Raw genomic sequence first — 23,324 nt, 5'->3', positions numbered from 1 at the left:
TGACCAACTGGCCCATCAAGTGCACCAAAGATTATTTCTGAATGGATGAATTCACGAGAAATAAATAAAACAAATTTTACATGGCATGTTAAAGATGTTGAATCTGATGATAGTACACATCTCTATCTATACTATGGTATGATTTATTTGGGTGAACCGTATGACGTGATAGGAAGAGCACGAGACATATGTTTGGTGCCGAATTCAAATGCTATTTATGTTCTTACAAAATTTATGAAGTCACATGACAGGGTTAGATATCGTCTCTCAAAGAATAAGTATGACACGGATGAAGAATCTACACCATTACGTGAAGAAATCTCATCCAACGTTTCAAATAACATTGTAAGTATGCTTATTTATATTTATGTGTAATGTATTATTGTAATGATCATTAAATTTTTTATAAATTATTGAGCATTGACATATTGTATTTTCTTTGATAGGATTTTTCTGAGAGTCTTTCAATGATGTTGGAGGGTATTTATTACATGGAACGAAATATTATGCATGTGATCAGCAATTTCCATATAGATTCAGAGCAAGAAAATAGAATGAAGCAAAGATCAACAATCCATAACACTGCAATGGTGCATGTAGGAGATAAACAAAGAATCCATATGGTGGGTCAATCTAACAAAGATAAGCATGTTTCTGTTGAAGATGTGGTCGTTGTAGCTCAAGCTGAAGATCAAAAATATGTTTCCATTTGTAAGGAGGAGGTTAGAACTGTTGTTGAAAAGCAGAAAAGAAATAAAACACTGAAAATAAAAATGCCCATGGATGTCGCTCTTCTGCTTGATGATGAAGGGATTATTTCTATAGAAGAAGAAATTTTAAGTAGGAAGAAGAAGAAATAAAAAAATGGCAAATATGTTAAAATCATAAGCAACAGTCAAGAACAAAGTGAAAGTTTTAAAGGCAACAAAGAAATCATAGCACCAGGTGCTAATTTAGAGGATGGCATTATGAAAACCAAACAAAATGTCATTCTAAATCACTTGAGGAAGAATAAATTAATTAATGGTGGCAAAATATTTGAGCTTAATATCACCCAATTCTATAGGTTAGATGAAGGACAATCTCAATATCAAATTAGAAAGACACATTACCTACATGTCCATTATTTGAAAACAATGCTCAGGTACAATCCATATGCACATGTGGTGGCTTATGTGGTTCTTGTTAATCGAAATCAAGTTCCCAATAAGGAGGCATTTGATAGGACATGATGTTTTGACTACAGATATTATATAATTAGAGGGAACCATTCAGCATAGGCAAAAAGACAATTGATCAAGGAATATCCTGGGAACTATCTTTTTGAAACGGTGAAATGCATCATTTATGCTGGTTTAATAGGATCATAGGGAAAGTTATTGGCATGGGATCATAATCCAGATAATGAGTATAGAATGTCTATGACTTTCGTTCAAAAGGTCAGATTTATTCATAATGAAGTTCTATAAAAATGTGACGGGGATAAGTTTAATCTCAGTATAATCTTTCGGAAGGAATGTTGTATGGAAACGGGTTATCAAATTGAGGATAAAATCCAATCAAAATGTGGCAAAGTAAATTCAGAATTATTCAGAGGCACAGATAACATTTTTGAATTGTGGGAGAACATTGGCATAAAAAATCATAAGGTTAAAAGTTCTAAACCCATAATATGTACCAACAATAAGACATGTCCTGAAATGAAGTAACTTCTAGATGATATGACTATCATACCTTGGAGAAAAATGCAAGGTGTGAAAGATGAAAAAGTAGTCAAATCAATATTATGTCGTGTGAAGTGAGGGGAATTGTCATTAGACGAAATGTGTTCGAAATTTCAAAAGTAAGTTTATTGAATTACTTTTACTTTTTCTTGCATTATAATTTTCTTTTAAATATAACATATTGTTGTTGGTATTATTTGTTATATATATCACTATATTAACAATTTTTACCTTATGTATTCAGTCATAAGATTTACATGAAAATAGAAGAATATATGGTTAAAATGTTGAATGAAGAGAGTTGGAATGATGTTGTACTCAACTACCTAGAATCAAGTTCTACAACAACACTTAAAGATTTTTATCTTGCATTCAAAAAGGTATGTTGATTTTTACATTCATTTTATTCATATAATTTTTTATTTTATTATATTACTTATACTTATATTTATTTATTTCATTAAAGATGTCGAAGAAGGATGCGAATGGAGTACCAAATACTTTCAAAAGTTTCATTGAAAAAATTAAGTTGGAAAGGATGAGAAAGCGACATCTTAGGAATGTCGAACTTGATAATACTCTTACTCATTTCATTTGGAATGGGTTGGGGACTATCCAATATCAAATAATACAAGGTGACTGTGAAGACATTGTAAAACTCATACCTAAAAGGGAATATGCCCTGGTTATTGCAGACATTCCTCATGGTTTCAATTTCCCAAACATTGAATATGATAGTGAGCCTTACACTTATCAAGCTTTTAATAAAGTGGTTATGGGCTTTTAAGAAGTCACAACATCACCACTTTGGAGATTTGTGACATTTCATTCAGACACACAATTTGCAAGGTTATTAACAAGCTTCAAGGGAAAGTCAAACTCAAGGATGCAGGTTACATGGTAAAACATTGAAATTGTATGTTTGATTAATGTAATTTTTTTTTATGTACAAGTGGATTGAACTTTTACTATGTCGTGTTACAGGCAAAAGTCAAATCTTATTTCTTCCATAGATGAGCCAATTACAAGTGATTGTGAGTTCATCCATGTTGAATGTTGGGCAAAAGACGATAGCTATAATTCCATTCTTATATGTCCATTCTTCTAAACCATGTAGATGGAAGGATTCATATCCAAGTACTGGTTCATGATGTTCTCGTAAAAAATTTAACATATGAGGATAAAGATGCAAAAGGAGAGATAGTTAACATTTATCAAAAATCACAAACATTGATTAACTATCTTATAGATTTATGTTCAAATGAAGGAGATTGAATTTTAATATTTTATTCTTTTGTTTTTATGTGTTTATACTAATTTACTTACTTATGGTTTTTGTGCTTGATTATTAGGTAAAAAACTAGCATATTGTCTATAAAAAAGAAGAAATTGCATTGCGATTAAAAGAGACCCTCTACAATGAAATTTTATTCAAGTAATAATTAATGCTTCTCAATTTCTTCCAGATGAAATGCAAGAAGTTGGTTTGAGGAAAGGAGATTTTAGTGAATCACGTGTGGCAAAAAAGGTAAAGGAACCTCGACCACCATTATATGGAATGATTGGAAAATGACACTTTGGGAGATTTGCAGACATGAAGGATCCGGTAGACAAGGAAAATGAGGAAACTCAAGCAAGAAATATTGTGGAAGGAGAAAATAATGGAGCTGCAGAAGACGATGAACATGGATTATATGATATTTTTTATGACATTTAAGTTATGATTGCAAATCAAACTCAATTTTGAGAGATCTTCATTAGTTTTACTTGTAATGTTTTGACTTTGAGATTTATGAGAAGAATGAACATTTGATTGTTGTTGTTATATGTGCAATATTTGTATTATTTGATTTTCACTTTAATTTTTATGTGAATCATTTTTTTTATATAAAAACATGTGCTTACTATTATTTTTTAACATAAAAATTATTTAAAAAATGCTATTTTTTAAAGCTTTTCTGTCAGGATTTTCCCATAAAAATCGTGTATTTGAAATGTCATTTTTTACAAAAACAATCTCAAAATGTGTATTTTTTTCGTTATATTTATATAGAAAATGTGTTTTTTCTATCAAACGTTTAAAATTATTGTGTTTTAGTGACAATTATTTGATTTCCATTGAAATATTAATTAAAATTACATAAACATATAGAAAATAGTAACTTTAAAATATTGACCATTTTTTTTTTTTAACTACAAAAAAATGAAGATTTCATTAGAAACAAAATTGAAAATAAAAATGAAAACACAAAAGACACACTTACAAAAAATTCTTATGGGAAGAAGAATGCATTAGAAAATTTAAAGTCTCAAAAATCAACCCTCTAAAAAAAGGGGGTTGATGCTGCATTAGCACTTTTCAAAATCATCATGAAAGTCACTAACATCGAAAAAAAAATGTTCATACTTGATACATAAGAAAATTTAAAGTGTCAAAAATATGCTAAAAAAAAGTGTATTCTGGCATCACCACTTTTCAAAATCGGGTACTTTTTTGCTACCTCAAAAAAATGAGTACCAATTCATTTTCTCGTTTGATCGGTAACTATGTTAGAGAGGACTTCTTGGTGTTTTTTCTATGTACTTGTGGATATTTTATGGTGGCTAGGGTTTTCATGATGGATGTTGTACCAAATTTGTGACAAATTTGTTCTCATTTATTTTATTTCTTCTATATATGTATAAAGTATCTTGCTATCCAGAATTTTGTGATTGCAAAATTGATTTTTCTTCTTATGTCTTCTTCATCATCTAGTAATTCCAAGATTTATCATTCATGTTGATTTTATATAACATAAGGTTGAAATTAATAAGTGGTTTATTATAGAAGTTGAAGATAAAAAAACATAATTCTATTACATAAATTGTTGTATTGAAGTGATCTTTTAGATTTGGTATATACTTGGAGAAGTTTTACCTAAGTGATAAAACTTGGTATGATTTGTTTAGGAATATGCCTAAGTGACGTGTCTTTAAAAACCTAATCCAAACACCTTCAACAACACAACATGTTAGAATGCTCACTCTGTATTTTCAAATTCAACATACCAATATAAAATTTCAACATCAAATAAACAAACACCTCATGCCTAAATATGGAAGTATGGAACATGGGGACTTATATAGAAAACGAAACTAATATATAAATGAGATATCATGTCCAAACATTATCATATGTATTATGATGTCTTATATACATAATGGATCTCATTGGTCACTCATTGACCACTTCCAACATCACCAACATTGTTTTCATCCTAGAAGTCAATATTTTTTTTGTTATAGAAGAAGGAGATGTACTTCTTTTTCTTTTGGGGCATGCCTCCTCTCTTTGGGGACTGCACAAAGAAACAACATTCTAATTACATTTTTTCCACAATAAATTACACACTTAATAACTACTACTTTATAATTCAAGCCCAAAAAACTCATGAAGATTATAGAATTAGTTGCATGGGTGTCATCTTCTTCTTCACCATTAATGTCTTCATTTTACCACCTTGCAATAGTCACAAGAGTTATACCATAGAATTTAAACAAAAAATTTTATAGAATAGTTTCAATTCATAACAAAGAAAAAAAAACATTGATGAATGATCTCACTATGAATGTCTTGCCTAATGATGGAGATTCACTATAAAGTGGAGCAATTGACTACAAAACCTACTTAGAGGAAACAACAACTGTCAAATTCATTGAACTACCATCATGGGTTGATGGTTAAGGGACTATATGTAGGCTATCTAGAGAAATCATCGGGGATGGAACAAGGGATTGGGGGTGGAGGTGGTTGATAGATGCTCTACAAATACAACCTTTGTGGATGGATAAGGTAGAAGAGGTACTCGAGACAGCTAGTGATCAAAACCCATGGGTTTCACTAGTGATGGAAGTTCCCTATTAAAGGTTGGATACCAAACATAGAGACAATGTGATTGTAATTCTAGAAAACTAGTGGGAAAATAGTGGATGGTGGTGAGTGACATGAAGAGTAAGATTGGAGAACTAAGAAAATGAAGTAATCTATGTACACATTTATAACATTTTAATTAGTAAACGCAAGTGAGATAACAAAATAATAAATTTTATTTTACACATGATACTTAGGAAGGGGAACATACATTTACACCATGTGGGCCGAATTCCTCCCCCTGTGTCACTGAAACCTATAAAAAAAAAAACTAAACGAAAACTATAACTATACTCAAACAAACGGAATCTATATTATCTAATGAAAAAACATGGAAATTTTTGGATGGAACGATAGTTTTAATTCACCATAACTAACTATGAGGTACATTGAATAAGCAAGTATGGGATGGGGAGAGTCCTATGAAGGCTAGAAATTACAATCAATATATACTTAAATCGATAAAAAAAAAAAACACATAATAAACTCTCTCTCTCTCTCTCTCTCTCTCTCTCTATATATATATATATATATATATATATATATATATATATATATATATATATAATGTAATGACCATCAAGATAATAACCTCCATTGTGGCCCTTTCTAGTAAAACCCTATTGTAGACTTCGATAGTCCAACCCCAACAAAAAAATAAGCTATTGGTGACTCCTTACATAAGGATTCCACCAAGCTACCACGTTGCACTAATGTATAAGTCAATGTGGTTATTATTTTTTGGGTATCAAGAATGATATCCATAACTGGAAGATGTTATTTAGGGGTTTTAGGCCTTCGTTTAGGTGGATGAGGACTTAATGATGCATTGTTTCTAAGATTTTATCTATCTATTGTAGTCTCAAGATCTAGCCCCAGGAACTATCCCATGTCAAATTTGTTAACATTGATTCTTAGATGAAACTTTTCCCATAACCTCCAAAAGGAGTATAGAAGAATGTCAATATTATTACAGGGAGGGTTATTAAATACCACAAACCACCTATCCATCCAACAGTCTCAAAATGGTTGGTAGGTGCATTAGTCCATACAAATGTCTTTTTTGTTGACTAGTAAAGGTTGGTTGTTTATTTGGTCAACAAGAAATATATATATATATATATATATATATTGAGGTCTCTAATTTAGTCTTTATTTAAATTAATTCAATAGTGTTGATACATTCTAGCCCTACAATAAGAAATATTGGTCAACCGGATGATATAAATAAGTTTACTTAAGTTGTAAGAGATAATCATGGTGACTCTCTAGTGTTTTAGATATCATGTATAAATGACCTGATTGTAGCCAAGGATCCTGAAAAACCTAAGGAATCTTCATGCAACAAATGATGCACTAAGGAACTGGAAAGGTCACACTGACAAAAAAGGCCAATTTTTTTCATCTAGAGGAGAGTTTTTCTACTAGGACCCTAGAGTTTCCAATTTTACACTGGTTTCATAGTTTATCAAGAGTATTGTTGGGTTCGATGCAAATGAAAGCTAGGACCACCTCATTTAATACCATGTCCAATGATGAAAATTTGCTCCGAGTTGCACAGGACAAGGTCAGGTGGTTAGTTATGGAAACAAGCCCCCAATGGAAGTGGATTCTACAAATTTTGAGTTGAGTGAGATGAAATGTCATTCATATTGTAATGGACAGTAGAGAAGCAACCCTCCCTATGTGTGAGCCAATACACATAGCTAGGCATTTAAGGGGGTTTGTTACTACATCTCTTGTTCATATAGTGAGGTGGGGACAATGACAACCACCCCCCCTCGGGGAACATGTTCTTGTCATATTTATTACAAATAAAGATAATCATTGTTATTAATGTATGTATAAAGGTTGTTTGTTACTACATCTCCTGTTCATATAGTGAAGCGAGACAATGGAAACTACCTCTCCCCCCGCAGAACATATTATTGTCATATTTATTACAAATAAAGATAATCATTGTTGCTCCTAGTTTCAGAGGGCAAGGTTAGGTGGTTATTTATTGAAATAAGCCCCCAGTGGAAGTGGATTTTACAAAGGTTTATTTGAGCGACAAGAGATGTCACTCACATTGTATTGGATAGTGGAGAAGAAGCCATCCCTATGCATGAGCCACTATACATAGCTAGACATTTAAAGGGATTTGTTACTACATGTCTTACTCATATACTGAGGTAGAACAATGACAACTACTTGACCTTCACTTAAGTAACATATTCTTATCATCTTTATTAGAAATAAAGATAACCATTCTTATTAATGTATGTATTTCATTATTTATTTCATAATAAAATATAATTTTATTCGGATATTTTATTAGTAATAAAATATCTATCTGTAAAAGTTCTTTCTCTTTCCGTCTATACTTTGACAAACTTGTGAAAATATAAAATAAATGTGAATATAAAATCAAGTTTTCAAATCGTTAGAACAACATGTCCCCCCTAGTAAATCCACCCAAGTATCATCCCAATATGACACTAACCTTGTGGACCCATGTAATGTCGGTGTCAACCAGTACGAGATCAGCCCGGTATCACAGAAATACTAGAGCATCCCATTACTAATTCTCCTAAAAATAAATAAATATTTCTACCTAAATAAAATAATAATAAACATATTAACATACGTTAAAAAAAAAAAAAAAAATCAATGTAAAGAAAAAAAAACTCCCCACAATTACTTTTGAAAATAACTTTATTTCACTGTTACATAATTATATATAGAATTCCTTTGTGAGTCATAAAAAATGTCTTCCAAAGCAGTCAATGCAAATGGTAAAAGGGGAAACGTTACTTTTGATCATGTGAAATTCCCTAGTGTTTGTGCAAAATGTGTAATATATATTGAGAGAGAAAGTTTTGCATATTATATATATATATAAATATAATTTTTAATTTTATATAAATTTAATATAAATTTTAAAAGTAAATTATATTGTAATAATATTTTTAAATATATATTCAAAATTTCCATATTTCCATATTTTTACTTTTATTTCGAGAATTGGAAAGAATCAAATTGTTTTTTAGCATGTATATTTCTTCTTTAATTGAAAGTTAATAAGCTAAGGAATTACTATAAATAATAATGATATTTTTGAATTAATGTTATTTAAAATATATAATTATTAAATAAATTTTATAGGACTTTCTAAAACGGTAAAAAATATTACAATTGAGTGAGGATAATTATCATTAATTATTATGGAAGAAAAAATATATTAAAAATAATTTTTGAGTAATATTTGATTTTTTTCATATCAAATTTCTTTAAATTTAAAAAATATTAAATTATTTTTTAAAATTTAAATAATAAATATTAGAATTTAATTTTCAATCATGTATGAGGATAATTATTATTAATTACTATTCAAGAAAAAAAATACTAAAAATAATTTCTTAGTGATATTTGACTTTTTTTTTAATATCAATTTTCCTTAAATTTAAAAATATTAATTTATTTTCTGAAATTTAAATAATACTAACTTTTATTGGATTAAAAATATTTTTAAATTTGTTTAAGAATATATGTTTTTTTGGCTCTACAACCTAGGGTTTTTCAAATCGAAGTCATATTCTTGCAGGGTTCACATTGGAGAGTTATGGTCTGCCAGCCAGGCGAAAAATCTTTGTTATCGCATCTCCATATATAATTTTTCCTACGATAGGTGGCAGCCCCATGAGCGGCCCCTCGCATGGGCAAAGGGGGCATTCCTCCTTCCGCGATGATGTGAACTGCATGTCCTCTGCCCAATCAAGCCAAGCTAGTCCTCGAGTAACTGCAGCAATGGCCTCAGATACGCAAGTAATGGGGGCACAATGGTAGGCTCATGGTCGCAATCGTTGCCTACCAAAAGTGGAAAAAAACCCAAGTTTATGATTCCAAAAAACCTTTTGGAACAAACTTGAGATTACATCAAAGATCATACCCTGATCTACAAATTCTTGGGCATTTGGTCTCGAGAATAAGATATTATCCAATGGATCTAGAACAGATGGCCCCCCTCGGACAAATCGAGCTTCGCCTCAAAGACAAGGGCTTCTTCACTGTGATTTTTCGAGATCTAGAAGATAGGAAGCAGATTTTTTAAAATGGACCATACTTCATGAATAGTGTTCAAATTTATCTATGGTATTAGGAAGAATGTTACAATCCAGAAAAAGAAGAGTTCCAAGCAACCCGAGTTTGGGTCCATTTTTTCTCACTCCCAAAATATTTCTGGGAACTTGATATCTTGGAAGGGATTGGGAATGAAATTGGACAATTTGTGAAAGCATCAAAGATAACCAAAAGAATATGGCATCCATCGTATGCTTGCATTTATGTTCACATTAATATCTCCAAACCCCTCCTAGACTCAATAGATTTGGTCTACCATTATTTCGTTTAGACCCAGCCACTCGACTATGAGCATGTTCCCTACAAATGTCGTCAATGCCATGAATATGGTCATTTGTTCCAAGATTTTCCTCTCATTATTGCAAAGGAAGCCCAACATGCAGCCCACCACAGAGATGAAGACAACTTTCTTCAGGTAGGCAGAAGGACAAATTGCCAGCCTGGGATTCAACCTTTATCTCCCAATTTTCATTCAAATCTGCCACCTCTGAGATCTAGACTGACGTCCCAACCATCAGAGAAACCCTCATATCGAGGTGATGAAAGCCCTTTTCACATTTTGTAGATGCTAGAGATGACAATGGTGGATCCGACTGATTTGGAAACTTCATACCAAAGACCTCTTTAGGAAATGGATGTAGACAAATGAATCTCATCATAGATGGACAAAGCCTCACCTGAGAGAAAAGTCTCTGAATCCATGGAAGAAGATCAGAAACTAAAGGATATTCTCAATCAAACAAGTAAAGTATTAGAAGTAGAGGAAAAGAACAATAGATTTGGTCTTGAGGAATGAAAAGTCCTTGAAATCTTTAGGGTATGCCTCAAAGAGAATGTCAAGGACATCCTAGTAAACCAGCTCAACCATTTCCAGAATATTTTCAGCCAATGGAGTGTTTGCCTTGGGAAACAAAATGCAGATCCCAAATGCTCATGTTCAAACAAGGATGGAGGTATCATGGCTATCACACTCCTAGATCCAAATGTACGTGATAAAGGAAAAAATGGAAGAAATATGATGAAGGAAGCCAACAAGGAAGCAGGTGAACTTCTGCTTAACTTTGGTCAGATGGGGCAATTGACTTATTAATTCCCTTGCTCCCTAACCCCCTCCCAATGAAAGTAGTCTCACAGAATGTTCAAGGCTTAAATAAAAATGGTAAGCTCCACTCATTGAAAGAAAAAAATATTAAAGATAAATTAGATATTTTGTTATTACAAGAGACAAAAATGACAACAGATAAAATCATGGAGGTAAGCCAACTCTGTTGGAATCACAATTAAGTAATGATGATTCATGCCATTGGGATAGCAGGAGGAATAACGGTGGTCTGGAATCATAATCAAGTGATATTTAAGGATTGGATTGGATCACATTACACCCTATCTAGTAGGTTTAGGCCTGTTGGATCTGATTCTTGGATTGGCCTAACAACTGTATTTGGCCCCTCTACCCCTCAAGCAAAAAAACTATTTCTCAAGGAAATCTATGGTCTTCACTCTAGCCTCTCCACCTAAGTTTGGATCATTGGGAAAGACTTCAACATGATCCGCAATCTGGATGAGAAACATGGAGGGGTTCTAGGCGCCTTGACTCTGCTCAATGGCTTTTAACGATTTGATAGAGGAGCTTGACCTGGATGATGTGAACACAAAGATAGGTATGCACACTTGAAACAATAGGAGAGGTAAACATCAACAAGTGGCCTGTCGTTTGGACCAATTTCTACTTTCTGAATATTTTCTTTTAAAGTACCCCTTTATTGAAGCTTCAATTCTAACATCGTTAGGCTCAAACCACTAGCCTATTTGTTTGAATATGGCCACCGACTTGCCCCGAAGGAAGAGGCCCTTTTGCTTCAAAATATTTTGGCTCAAATGTCCTAGCTTTGCGGATAAGTTAAAGGAATGGTGAAAAAATCTGGAGGTTCCCACAGGGTCATGCATGCAAATATTCCAGAGAAAAATCAACGCTCTCAAGCTTAAAATCAGGATTTGCAATCGAGAAGAATTCAGGGACATATTCGCTAAAAAGCGATTACTTGAGGCACAAATAGAGGAGATCCAAATGTGGATTGTTTGTCAAGGGCGTACTGAGGACTTGGCTATTTAGGAATGCCATCTACTAAATCAAGTGGAAGAATGAAGACAACAGGAAGAGGCCCTATGGAGACAAAAATATAAAATTCAATAGATCTGTGAGGGGGATTGGAATTCCAAATTATTTCATAGATCCATGATTATCCATCGTAAACATAACCATATCACTTCGCTCACTTCTAGAGAAGGGAACCCTATGGAAAATTATCAAGATATGGAATGAGAATTAATCTCCTTCTTCTCTTCTCTTCTATCCAAATAAGTGCATGAACAAGCATAAGATATTCACCGAATCACTCACCATATTCCCAAAATAGTTACATAAGAGAAAAATGAGGCTTTAATGAGGCCCATATTTTATGAAGAAGTGGCAATAGTGGTCAAATAAATGCCCGCAAACAAGGCACCATGTCCTGATGGTTTCACTTCAGAAATATTAAAAGCGTGTTGGTCATTTCTAGGTCCAGAAATAGTAGAGTTGGTGGAGGAGCCCAGGCGGAAAAGGAAAATTTGGTCTAGTCTAAATGCAACCTTCCCCACCCTCATACCAAAAACCAAGGAGGCCAACACTCCAGGTGGCTTTTGGCCCATCACCTTTTGCAATGTGATCTATAAAATTCTCTCCTCCATTATTGTTCGTCAGATGAGGCCCATTCTCCATCAAATCATTAGTCCGTAACAATCAGGGTTTGTAAAAGTGCACCAGATCTTGGACAAAATAGTCTCCACAAATGAAGTCATTCTTTCGCTCAAGAGGCACAAGAAATAAGGGATGTTGCTTGAGCTGGATTTATCCAAATCATGTGACCTCATCATTTGGGAATACCTCCTTTTCAGTTCTGAAAGCTTTTTGATTTGCAAAGGATTGGATTGCTTTGATCCATTCCATTATCTCTACTTATTTCTTTTTAATTTTGTTGAATGGTTCCCCCTCAATGACCTTTCATTCTTCATAGGACCTCTAACAAGGAGATTTAATCTCCTCTTTCATATTTATCATATTTGTAGAGGGATTAAGTCAATTGATCATGGAAACTAAGCAAAAAAATGAGTTGAAACGGCTTCACCTCCCATGCACGAATATATTCATGAATCACCAACAGTTCGTCGTTGAAAATATTTTGTACAGAGAAACCACGATCTCGGAAGCGTTAATAATTGATGGGATCCTAGTTGAATTCCAAGTATCCCTAGGTATGCTCCTCAAAAAGGAAAAATATAATGTTTATTTCTTCCATACTCCTCTTCTAGTGCAACTATTTGTGGTTGGTCTATTAGGCTTCACAATTGACTCCCTTACATCGAAATAATTGGGCACCCATCTTCTTGCAAATACCCTACATATTGCCTGCTCGAAAGACTTATGCACAAAACTCATGAAAAAACTATCCAACTAGACATTCCAAACCCTCGATCTAGCATGGCGTGTAACCCTCCTCAAAGCATCCTACACACAATGTCGATATATCAACTATCAGTTCTTCCTGCCCCAAGAAGCACTTATTGAAAATTGATCTCCATCCTCAAAAAAAAATTGTGGCATGGCACCACCCTTGAAAAGAAATGGCCCTTATTTTCCTCGAATAAGCTCCCCCTTCCCAAAGATCCACGGGGTATGGGGATATGGGATCCAGAGAATTTGAACGTGGTATTAGCAGCCAAGCTATGGTGGCGTTGGATCTAGGGAGGTACAGAGCAGTGGAAACGAATATTGTTTCATAAGTATGGTCAAAGAAGGTCACAATCCATGCACCTGCATTATCCCTCTTTTCTTACTTATTCTACCATATGGAATTTAGCCAACCGGAATACCTATATAATAGGCGATCACTTCTTCTGGGAAATTAAGAATGCTATGACAACCATATTATGGGAAGAATCGTGGCAAAAACTCCCTCGCTTCGACAGGGATGCCTCCATTCTAGACCTTAAGAATCAACTAACTCAGCAAAACACCAAACGAATAGTTAACTATTGGATAGAGAATAACACGCATCGTGAATGGAGAGAATGGAAATCTTCTCATCATTGGCATACAGAGGCCCCTCGGGAAGGTTAGCAGATTTCATCTCAATAGTTACAACAGAGGAGAATTCATTTTTCTCACCAGCATGACAAAATCAGATGGGGTTACTCGACTACGGGTGGTTTTTCCATCATGGAATCCTACCTCATTAAGGTAAATGCTCACAACAATCCTTGACAGAACATCTAGGACAAAATTTAGAATCGGAAACTCTAGCCAAAAGTCAACCATTTATTGTGGTTAATCGGGCATAGAGGAATTCTAACCTGGGATCAGCTATTTAAGAAAGGTTTTATGGGTCCTCCTCAATGTCCCCTATCCAAACACCAAGAGGAAACTAAATTCATGTCTAATCACATAAGAAGTGTGGAATATGGTTGTTACCCTCTTTGGTCCCACTGATCACAACCGAGAGAACATTATAGCAACAATTAAAAATTGGTTGACAAATCGCTACAGGAACTGGATTATCAAAAAACCCTAGTGCTTGGTTCCTGGATTTATTCTCTAGAATATCTAGAAAGAAAGGAACTGTACTATATTCCAAGACCATACCGCTTCTAGTGCCTCCATCTGGACTAAAGTCAAAGATAGTATGCAGGAGACTATTCAATCGGATAAATTGGATCCTGATGATTGGAAGAAGGATTCATCAAAAGAAAGGATTCTTCTATCTCTTAACTTAGCTCAGAATATGATTCCTCTAAAATCATCGTCACATTTGACAGCTCCAATATCCACCCATTCAGTTTTCTAGCGACCTCCAACAAGCCTTGTTCAAATTAATTTTGATGGAGCCTCTAAAGGTAACCAAGGGTCGACGACCTATGGTGGTGTTCTATGAAATTCTTTTGGCACTCCAGTCGTTCTTTATGCAAGTTACTATGGTTGCACAATGAATAATACTAGTGAACTAACTTCTCTGGAGTAAGGTCTCACTCCAGCTCTTATCCAAGGCCACTTGAAGATCCACATTGTGGGGGGCTCCAATCTAGTAGTACAGATGGCCCAAAAAATCATTGATGGATCCCCCCCATCTAAAATAGCGAGAAGTTGGCATCTTGAGTCCCAGCTGGAAAGATTAAAAATACTCCTATAAATATTTTCTTATTCCACCACCGGCCATGCCTTGTGTGATGGTAATAAACTGGTAGACTAGTTGGCCAATAGGGGATCAATTGATCAACATAAGGATTTCTCCACTCCATGGAAATTGTCTTGAGTGTAGATGACTTGGACACTAGGGAAGTTCAATATCTTCACAACCTCCTCGAACTCAACTCCACTTCCCCTTATGGGGGTGACCACATGTTACAACAGAGGCCATCGTTGCTCTAAAGAACTCTCTTGACGTTGCATCTGTTATGTTAAGAGGTAACAAATCGTTTCGCTCTCGATTAGAATTTCGAACGATGAATTTGGGAAGTAAGGAGCACTCCAAAGCGTACGACAAGGACCATGGAAGCTCGTGCGGGCCTTGGCTCTAGATGGTCAGTGAAGTGGTTTCCCAATCCACCTTAGTTTGGTATGAATTCAACTCTCAATCAATTATTTGGGATCTAGGAACATCCTTAGGTAGTGAATTAGGTCTAGATATAGCCTCAAGCTAGAAGTTTCGACACTCACGATCAATTTGGAGTATCTTGCTCCTGGTTGTCTTCTCTGCTAATGTTAAGAAGGTAACTACATCCTATTGTTTTTTCCTAGCTAAGTGAGCTATCTTATGCCACACAAGCCATCCTTGGGACCCTTGGGTAGGGTAATATTATCAATTATGGTTTTCGAGTCTGCTAGCTTCCAAAGTCTCCCATTCTGTCTTTGTTATTAGCTACAACCATGGGTTTCATCCGTTTGGATTCTGTGGGTGGCCCATTTCTAGCTTCCCTTAGGTGGTCTCCTATGGTTGTTGCTTAACCACGGGTATTTGTGTTTCTCCCTCTCACAATCTTTGTCATTTGAATTGGAGTTACTCTCGGGTAGGAATTCTATGGGAATGCTCTGAGCCCATTCGAATAGTTGTTGTCTATATCAGAGAGTTAGTGGGTTGTTGAGCAGAGTCTTTTTTGGGAAGTAATGGTGTTTCGGGAGAGTCCTTCTCGGCCTACCCCCAAACATTCCCTAGTTGGGTGCTTGTATGCTTTAGGATAGACAATTCGCATTTCGGTTCTGGTGTTTGTTCTCCTCTTTGGTCTAATGGGAACTCTGAAGGCTAGTCCAAGACCCCACCGGCCAATCCTTCTGTAGTGAAAACAATGTCACGCTAGCAAGGGAGGCCTTGTCGTGGGGCAGGGAATCACATCAATGCGGCCCACCTAGCTTCCAGTCACAACTAACCTTCTCAAAACTCGCAAAGCCTTGAACGTGAGGGTGACATAGCACTCCCTCCTGCTCGTTCTCTAGGCCATATCGTGGATCTAACAAGCATGCATTCCATAGCAGACAGCTTCGAAACATCCAAATTAATATGGATACTCTTCGAGACCAAATGTATGATGACTGCAATGAGCTAGTTTCTTATATAAATAATATACAATTTTGTCAAAATGAGATATTGGAATAGTTGCATAGCCTTCACTGCAATCATCGAATGAATGACCACCTTTGCAACTTCGAAAATTGGGTGGAACATATTGATTTTCATATACATGATCATGTTGGATATGTTGCAGCTCCCCGTGTACTCTGTCCCCATCCCCCTCCTTGAGATGTTGTTGTCAGTTCTGGTGATCATTTTGTCTCCCTTTAGCATGGTATGGCTTCAAAGCTTGGCAAAAATAAAGTATGTAAAGACTTATCTATGGCATCCTTCGGCCCTTAATTCCAATAAGTCCAGTAGGAATGAGGGAAAAGGGATCGCTGAGACATCTTTTGTAATCATTGTTTTTTTGAAAATATAATGAAAGTATTTTGATCGACAGAAAGTACATAAGTTTTTTTTTTTAAACATCTCCTAACTCAGTTAAACATAATTTTATAAAGCTAATTCAAACATATAGACACTATTTTTTATTATTTTAACATCTAGTTTTGTTTTTTCTCTAATAAATCTCTGTTAATATAAAAAAATGTACATTAACATCATATTTACAAGTTTTTTAAAAAATAACGCCACCAAGATCATCGGTGGACTAAAATATAGAAATAAAAAAGCCAAACCTAACTAACATAAGATAGCTTCAAAACCCAAACATCAGAATTGTAGGCAAGCTCCTTCCGTTGGCACCAACAGGAATTGCGGCAACTCATCCAAACCATTGAGTACCGCACCAAAACCATGAAGCAAAAGCAATATAAACCGACCATCAAAGAGCTACGAGCATCTGCTAACTCCGTTAAACATAATCCCATACATTGGAATCTAGATGTTACTCTTACCAATTTAGTTTATATCATTAGGAAAAAGTAGATTAGAATTCCGACCACAGAGTGCTAAAAAACAATAAGAATCCCTTTCAATTAATTTGATGTTCGGAAATAAAAAATCTGAGATCATTATTATGGCGAAGACTCTATGGGATTAACGTTTCTTTTGTCCACGGTAAGAAAATACTTTCGGAGATTTCGTGTGCAACTAATAGTCATAGGCTGTACATTTGGTGGAAGGCTAGGTTAAGATTAATTTAAAGTATGAAAATACAAAACGGTATCCCACTATGATTGGCTATTCCTCTTTGAATGAGTGGTTTTCCTAGAGTGGCTATAATCTAAAAGCCATGAAGATCTTCATCAATTAATTTTATTGGCGGGGATGGGGAAACTGACATCATTCTTCACGCAATGACAAATTTTATACACGGCTCTGCCTTCATTACTTTGTTACTAGTTTTCGTAAAAGTCAATACTCGATAATTTGTGGGTAGCGTGCCTTATTGCAACCGACAAAAATTCGACGGACAAAACTCGATTGTGTTGGGAATTTTTCTGCTAAAATTCTAAAAACACAATCACAAAACAGAAAACAATGCTCTGTTTTGCACAGGGAAGCCACAAAAAAATGTTTGTTGGAGAACAGAGTTTCACCACACATATAAAAGATTTTTATTCATTAATAAAACTGCTTATACAAAAATATATTCTTCCTCTTACTGAGGGATTATATCAAGAACATTTTTTTTTTTTTTTTTAATTACTCTGTCTCCTTCTGAGATTTTACACTACTGTGTGTAAAAATCTCTTTTACATTCATTGTTGTAAAAATAGACTTCAACTACAGAAAATTACATTCACTGCTGTGTAAAAAAAAAAAAAAAACTTTGTTTGTCAAAGATTCAATCGTGTGTAAATTTTCATTTACGCTGCTACGTTCTTTCACTTTTTTCATCCACTGCTGTGCATTTCATTGCTTCCATACACACATAGAACGACATAAAAATTACATATTGTTTTACTTATGCCCTAAGACAAAACTCCCGTGAAAAATAAAAAACTATAAAATTAAAATCCTTACCAAAACTTACCAACCCACAGTAAATTACATTTACTGTTTTACTGACAAAACTGGTGGTAAAAGAAACTTTTACTTCACATCAAATTCATTTTGCAGGCCTGTACTTCAACCATTAAAATATGCGATTTGTGAAAAATGGAGCACAAACATATGGTGCAATCTGCGATATGCGATCGCATCGCATCGCACCATTGCAATCGAAGAAATCAAGTGAATAGACGGAGGCTCCAAGCATGCATGCGATTTGCGATTTGCGATCTCATCGCATCGCAAAGGTAAAGAAAAACAATTTGTTGCAGTTGAAATTATATTTCAACACTCCCCTTTAATTTCAACAGCTGGGTTATCAATTATACCCAGACGTTTCCTTAAAAACTCAAAACTTTTCTAGTCCAATGGCTTGGTCAGAATATCTGCAACCTGTTCCTGAGTCCTACAATGTTGTAAAACGATTTCTCCATTGCTTACCAATTCCCTGATGTAATGGAACCTTGCATCAATGTGTTTCGTTCATTTGTGAAACACAAAATTCTTGGACAGGGCAATAGCTGAGCTATTGTCACAAAAAATAACCGTTTCTTTTGCTTGCTCTTGGCATAGGCTCCTTAGCATCCTTCTCATCCAAACCGCTTGACACGTTGCTGCTGTAACTTCCACATACTCTGCTTCTGCTGTAGACAACGCCAAAATTAGCTGTTTCTTGGAAGCCCATGAAATGGCTCCTAAACCCATGTGAAAAACGTAATCGAATGTGCTTTTCCGGTTATCTATACTTCCAGCCCAATCACTATCGATGTAGCCAACTAAATCTGAATTTTCAAAAAAATTATACAAAATGCCAAATCTTTTTGTATCTTTGACATACCTCAGAATCCTTTTTGGTACCTGCCAATGTGCTTCTTTTGGCCTCTCCATGAATCTGGAAATTAAGCTAACAACAAACATTATGTCCAGCCAGGTTGTAGTTAAATACATTAGGCTGCCAACTATGCTCTTGTATAAACTAGGATCAAAATCCTTGCTGTTGTCCTCTTTGCTGAGTTTTAATCCCATCATTGTGGGAGTGATTGCTGCCTTGCTATCCACACTTCATTTACATATTTTGCCTGCGAGATAAAAATACCATTTTCATTTTGATCTACTTCTATTCCTAAGAAAAATCTCAGCAAACCCATGTCAGTCATTTCAAATTCTTCTTTCATGACTGATTTGAAATCTTCAATGAGGTGATCATCATTACCTATGAAAATAACATCATCAACATACAACACAACAATTAAAATTTTACTATCCTTTTCTTTGATGTAGACGGTGGGTTCTCCCTCACACTTTGCAAATTCATTTTCCAATAGATAGGAATTTATTCTACTGTACCACGCTCATGGTGCTTGCTTCAGCCCATAAAGAGCTTTCTTCAATCTGCACACTTTATGTTCTTGGCCCTTCTTTTCATAGCATGTAGGTTGTTTTATGTAAACCTCTTCCATTAACACTCCATTTAGGAATGCTGACTTCACGTTCATTTGGTAAAATTTTCACTTGTTTTGTGCTGCCATGGACAACACTGCTCTCACAGTTTCCATTCTTGCAGCTGGTGCAGAAGTCTCCTCATAGTCTCTCCCATACCACTCCTTGTATCCCTTGACAAAATGTCTTGCCTTGTGTCTTTCTATTTTGCCTTCAGCATTACTCTGGGTCTTGTAGACCCATTTAACTCCAATGACTTCTTTACCTTTTGGTAGCTCAACCAAATGCCATGTCTTGTTTCTTTCTATAACATTCATCTCTTCATCCATAGCTTCTATCCATTTCTCATCTTTAATTGCATCTTCGAAATGAATAGGGTCATCAACTTGACAATACAAAGCAAACAAGGAATTCATCCCTTCATCATAAATATCACTTAAATTTCTGAATTTCTTACCTCTTTCATTTGGTGTGCAAGTGCTTGAAGAAGCACTTGAATTTCCTCTTTGTGGTGTGCTTGGAGAAGCACTCTCATTTCTCCTCAAGAGTGTCCCTTGCTGTCCTTGTGTTGGCGTTGCTGTTTCAGGATGTGTTTCAACCAACTCTTCATCATTTTCATCATGAGACAAACAGTTTTTAACATTCACTGTTTTCTCTATGCTTCCATCCCAAGCTTCCTCCTCAATGAATTGAACATCTCTGCTCACAAAAAACTTTTTGGTAGATGGGATATACAACCTATAAGCTTTGGATTCCTTACTATATCAAATGAAAATGCATTTCTCCCCTTTGTTGTCCAACTTCCTCCTTAGCTGATCGGGAATGTGTGCATAAGCCACACATCCAAAAACTTTCATGTGGGTGTCTCCTTGCTTTCTCCCACTCCATGCTTCTTCCAGCACTTTGTTCATCACTACTTTTGTAGGGCATTTATTCAAAATATATATTGCACAGTGTACAACTTCAACCCAATAATCATTTGGCAAATGCTTTGCCTTCAACATGCTCCTCGCCATATCCATGATGGTCCTGTTCTTCCTCTCAGCAACTCCATTTTGCTGCGGAGTGTACCTTGTGGTAAACTGCTTATGTATTCCATTTTCTCTACAAAACCGTAGGAATTCCTTGGAGATATACTCACCTCCTCTATCAGTTCTTAAGACTTTGATATGCAGCCCGCTTTGGTTTTCCACAAGTGCTTTGAAATTTCGAAATTTTTCAAACACTTCACTTTTGTTCTTTAGGAAATAGACCCAAGTTTTTCTAGTAAAATCATCAATGAATGTTAGAAAGTATTGGATGCCTGCTAGTGATGGAGTTTGCATCGGTCCACATAAGTCTGAGTGGACAATCTCTAAGGGTGCTTTCGCCCTTATGCTTTTCCTTGACGGAAAACTTTCTCTGTGTTGTTTCCTAAAGATACAACGTTCACAAAGGCTGTTCGGTTTCTCTATCAATGGTAATCCTCTTACCATTCATTTTCTACTCAACAAGTTAAGACCTCCAAAGTTGAGATGTCCAAATCTCAAGTGCCACAACCAATTTTCATCCTTTAGTATGCTTTGGAAAGCCTCTTGGGTAACTGCTGCAATTACTTCTTTGTTTATCAAATTTTCCTTTATTCTGAGAGGGAACATTATATTCCTTGTCATCTTCACTTCAGCAATGCATCTTTTGCTGGGTGCTCTATCCATGATGGTGCATACATAATTTACAAAGAAAACATTGTAACCCTTTTGAACAAGTTGTCCAATACTTAAGAGTTTACATCTCATTCCTGGAATATAATAGACATCTGCTATGGTTTTCTTTTCACCTTGCTTTGTAAATATTTTAACTTCTCATTTTCCCATAACAGAAATTTTTCTATCGGTTACAAGTGTGACTTGTGACTGCACACTTTGATCTAAGACAGAAAACAAAGCTATGTTTCTTGTCATATGGTTGCTGCAACCGGAGTCTAGAAACCATATGTCTTCACTATTTGTTTTAGCCAAATTACAAGCTAACAATACATTATCTTGGCTGATATTTTCTCTAGTGATATTTGCACTAGATCTATTGTTCATATCATGCTGTTTCTTCCTACATTCATTAGCATAATGCCCATATTTTTTACAGTAATAACATTGGACATTGGATATTTCATACCTTTGTCCTTGAGCATGATGTTGTCCACTTTGTTGGCTGCTGCCTTGGCCTTGGTTCTGATTTGGATTGTTGCCTCTTCCTTGAGCATTTGCTGGACTGTTCCTTCCACCTTTGTTTTGGCTTCTGCCTCTTCCTCTCTTACTTCCTCTGCCTTGACCTCTTCCTCTTCCAAAAGACATCTAGGTCTTGAAGGCTTGCTATAGAGATGAGTTTTCATTTCTAATCAACCTCTGCTCATGTGTTATCAGTGATGCATGAAGTTCATCAACTGAAAAGTTTGAAAGATCCTTTGTCTCTTCTATGGTGGTGACAATCACATCGAGCTTTGAGGGTGGGACCCTCAATATTTTCTCCACAATCCTCCTTTCTTCAAGAGTTTCTCCATGAGTCCTTATTTGTGTGACCAGACCAATCACATGTGTGAAGAACGAGTCAATATTGTCTGACTCCTTCATGCACAGGTTCTCAAAATCTCTCCTCAGCAACTGTAGTTTTGCTTTCTTCACTTTCTTCATGCCTTGATAGGCTGTCTTGAGAGTTTGCCATGCTTCTTTGGATGTCTTGGCTACTGCTATCCTTGGAAACACACTCTCATGCACTGCTTGATATAAAAATACGAGGGCTTTTGAATCCTTCTTCTTGTAGCTCTTCAACAGATCTTTCTCTGCCTGAGTTAGATTATTAAACTCATTTTCATCTACTGGTTCTTTAAAACCATCTTCAACTATTTCCCATAAGTCTTGTGAGGCAAACAGGGCTCTCATGGTTATTTCCCAATAGTCATAGTTTTTCCCATTAAACTGTGGGAGCTGAGTATTAAAAATACCCATGCTAGTGCTGGTACTGGTGCTGGCCATTCTTGCACTCTAAACTATGCTTCAAATATACAGTCAAGTATTTAAATAACTGGCTTGAGGAATACCTTGGATTCTTTTGCCTGAGTCTTCACACTGCTGGAGAAGCTGCTGCAACAAAAGGAACCTTCCTTCAGCTTCTTTGACACCTTCAAAGAGCCTGGAAATCTCCGATACCAATGTTGGGAATTTTTCTGCTAAAATTCCAAAAACACAATCACAGAATAGAAAACAATGCTCTGTTTTGCACAGGGAAGCCACAAAAAAAATGTTTGCTAGAGAACAGAGTTTCACCACACATATAAAAGATTTCTATTCATTAATAAAACTGCTGATACAAAAATATATTCTTCCTCTTCCTGAGGGATTACACCAAGAACATTTTTTTTTTTTAAATTACTCTGTCTCCTCCTGAGATTTTACACTGCTGTGTGTAAAAATCTCTTTTACATTCACTGCTGTAAAAAGAGACTTCAACTACAGAAAAATACATTCACTGCTATGTAAAAGAAAAATAAAAACT

This window comes from Pinus tabuliformis, chromosome 9 (genome assembly GCF_031772625.1).
Source record: "Pinus tabuliformis cultivar Carrire ecotype Pingquan chromosome 9, CPIR1, whole genome shotgun sequence".
Lineage (NCBI taxonomy): Eukaryota > Viridiplantae > Streptophyta > Pinopsida > Pinales > Pinaceae > Pinus > Pinus tabuliformis.
This window is presented reverse-complemented; position numbering follows the sequence as displayed.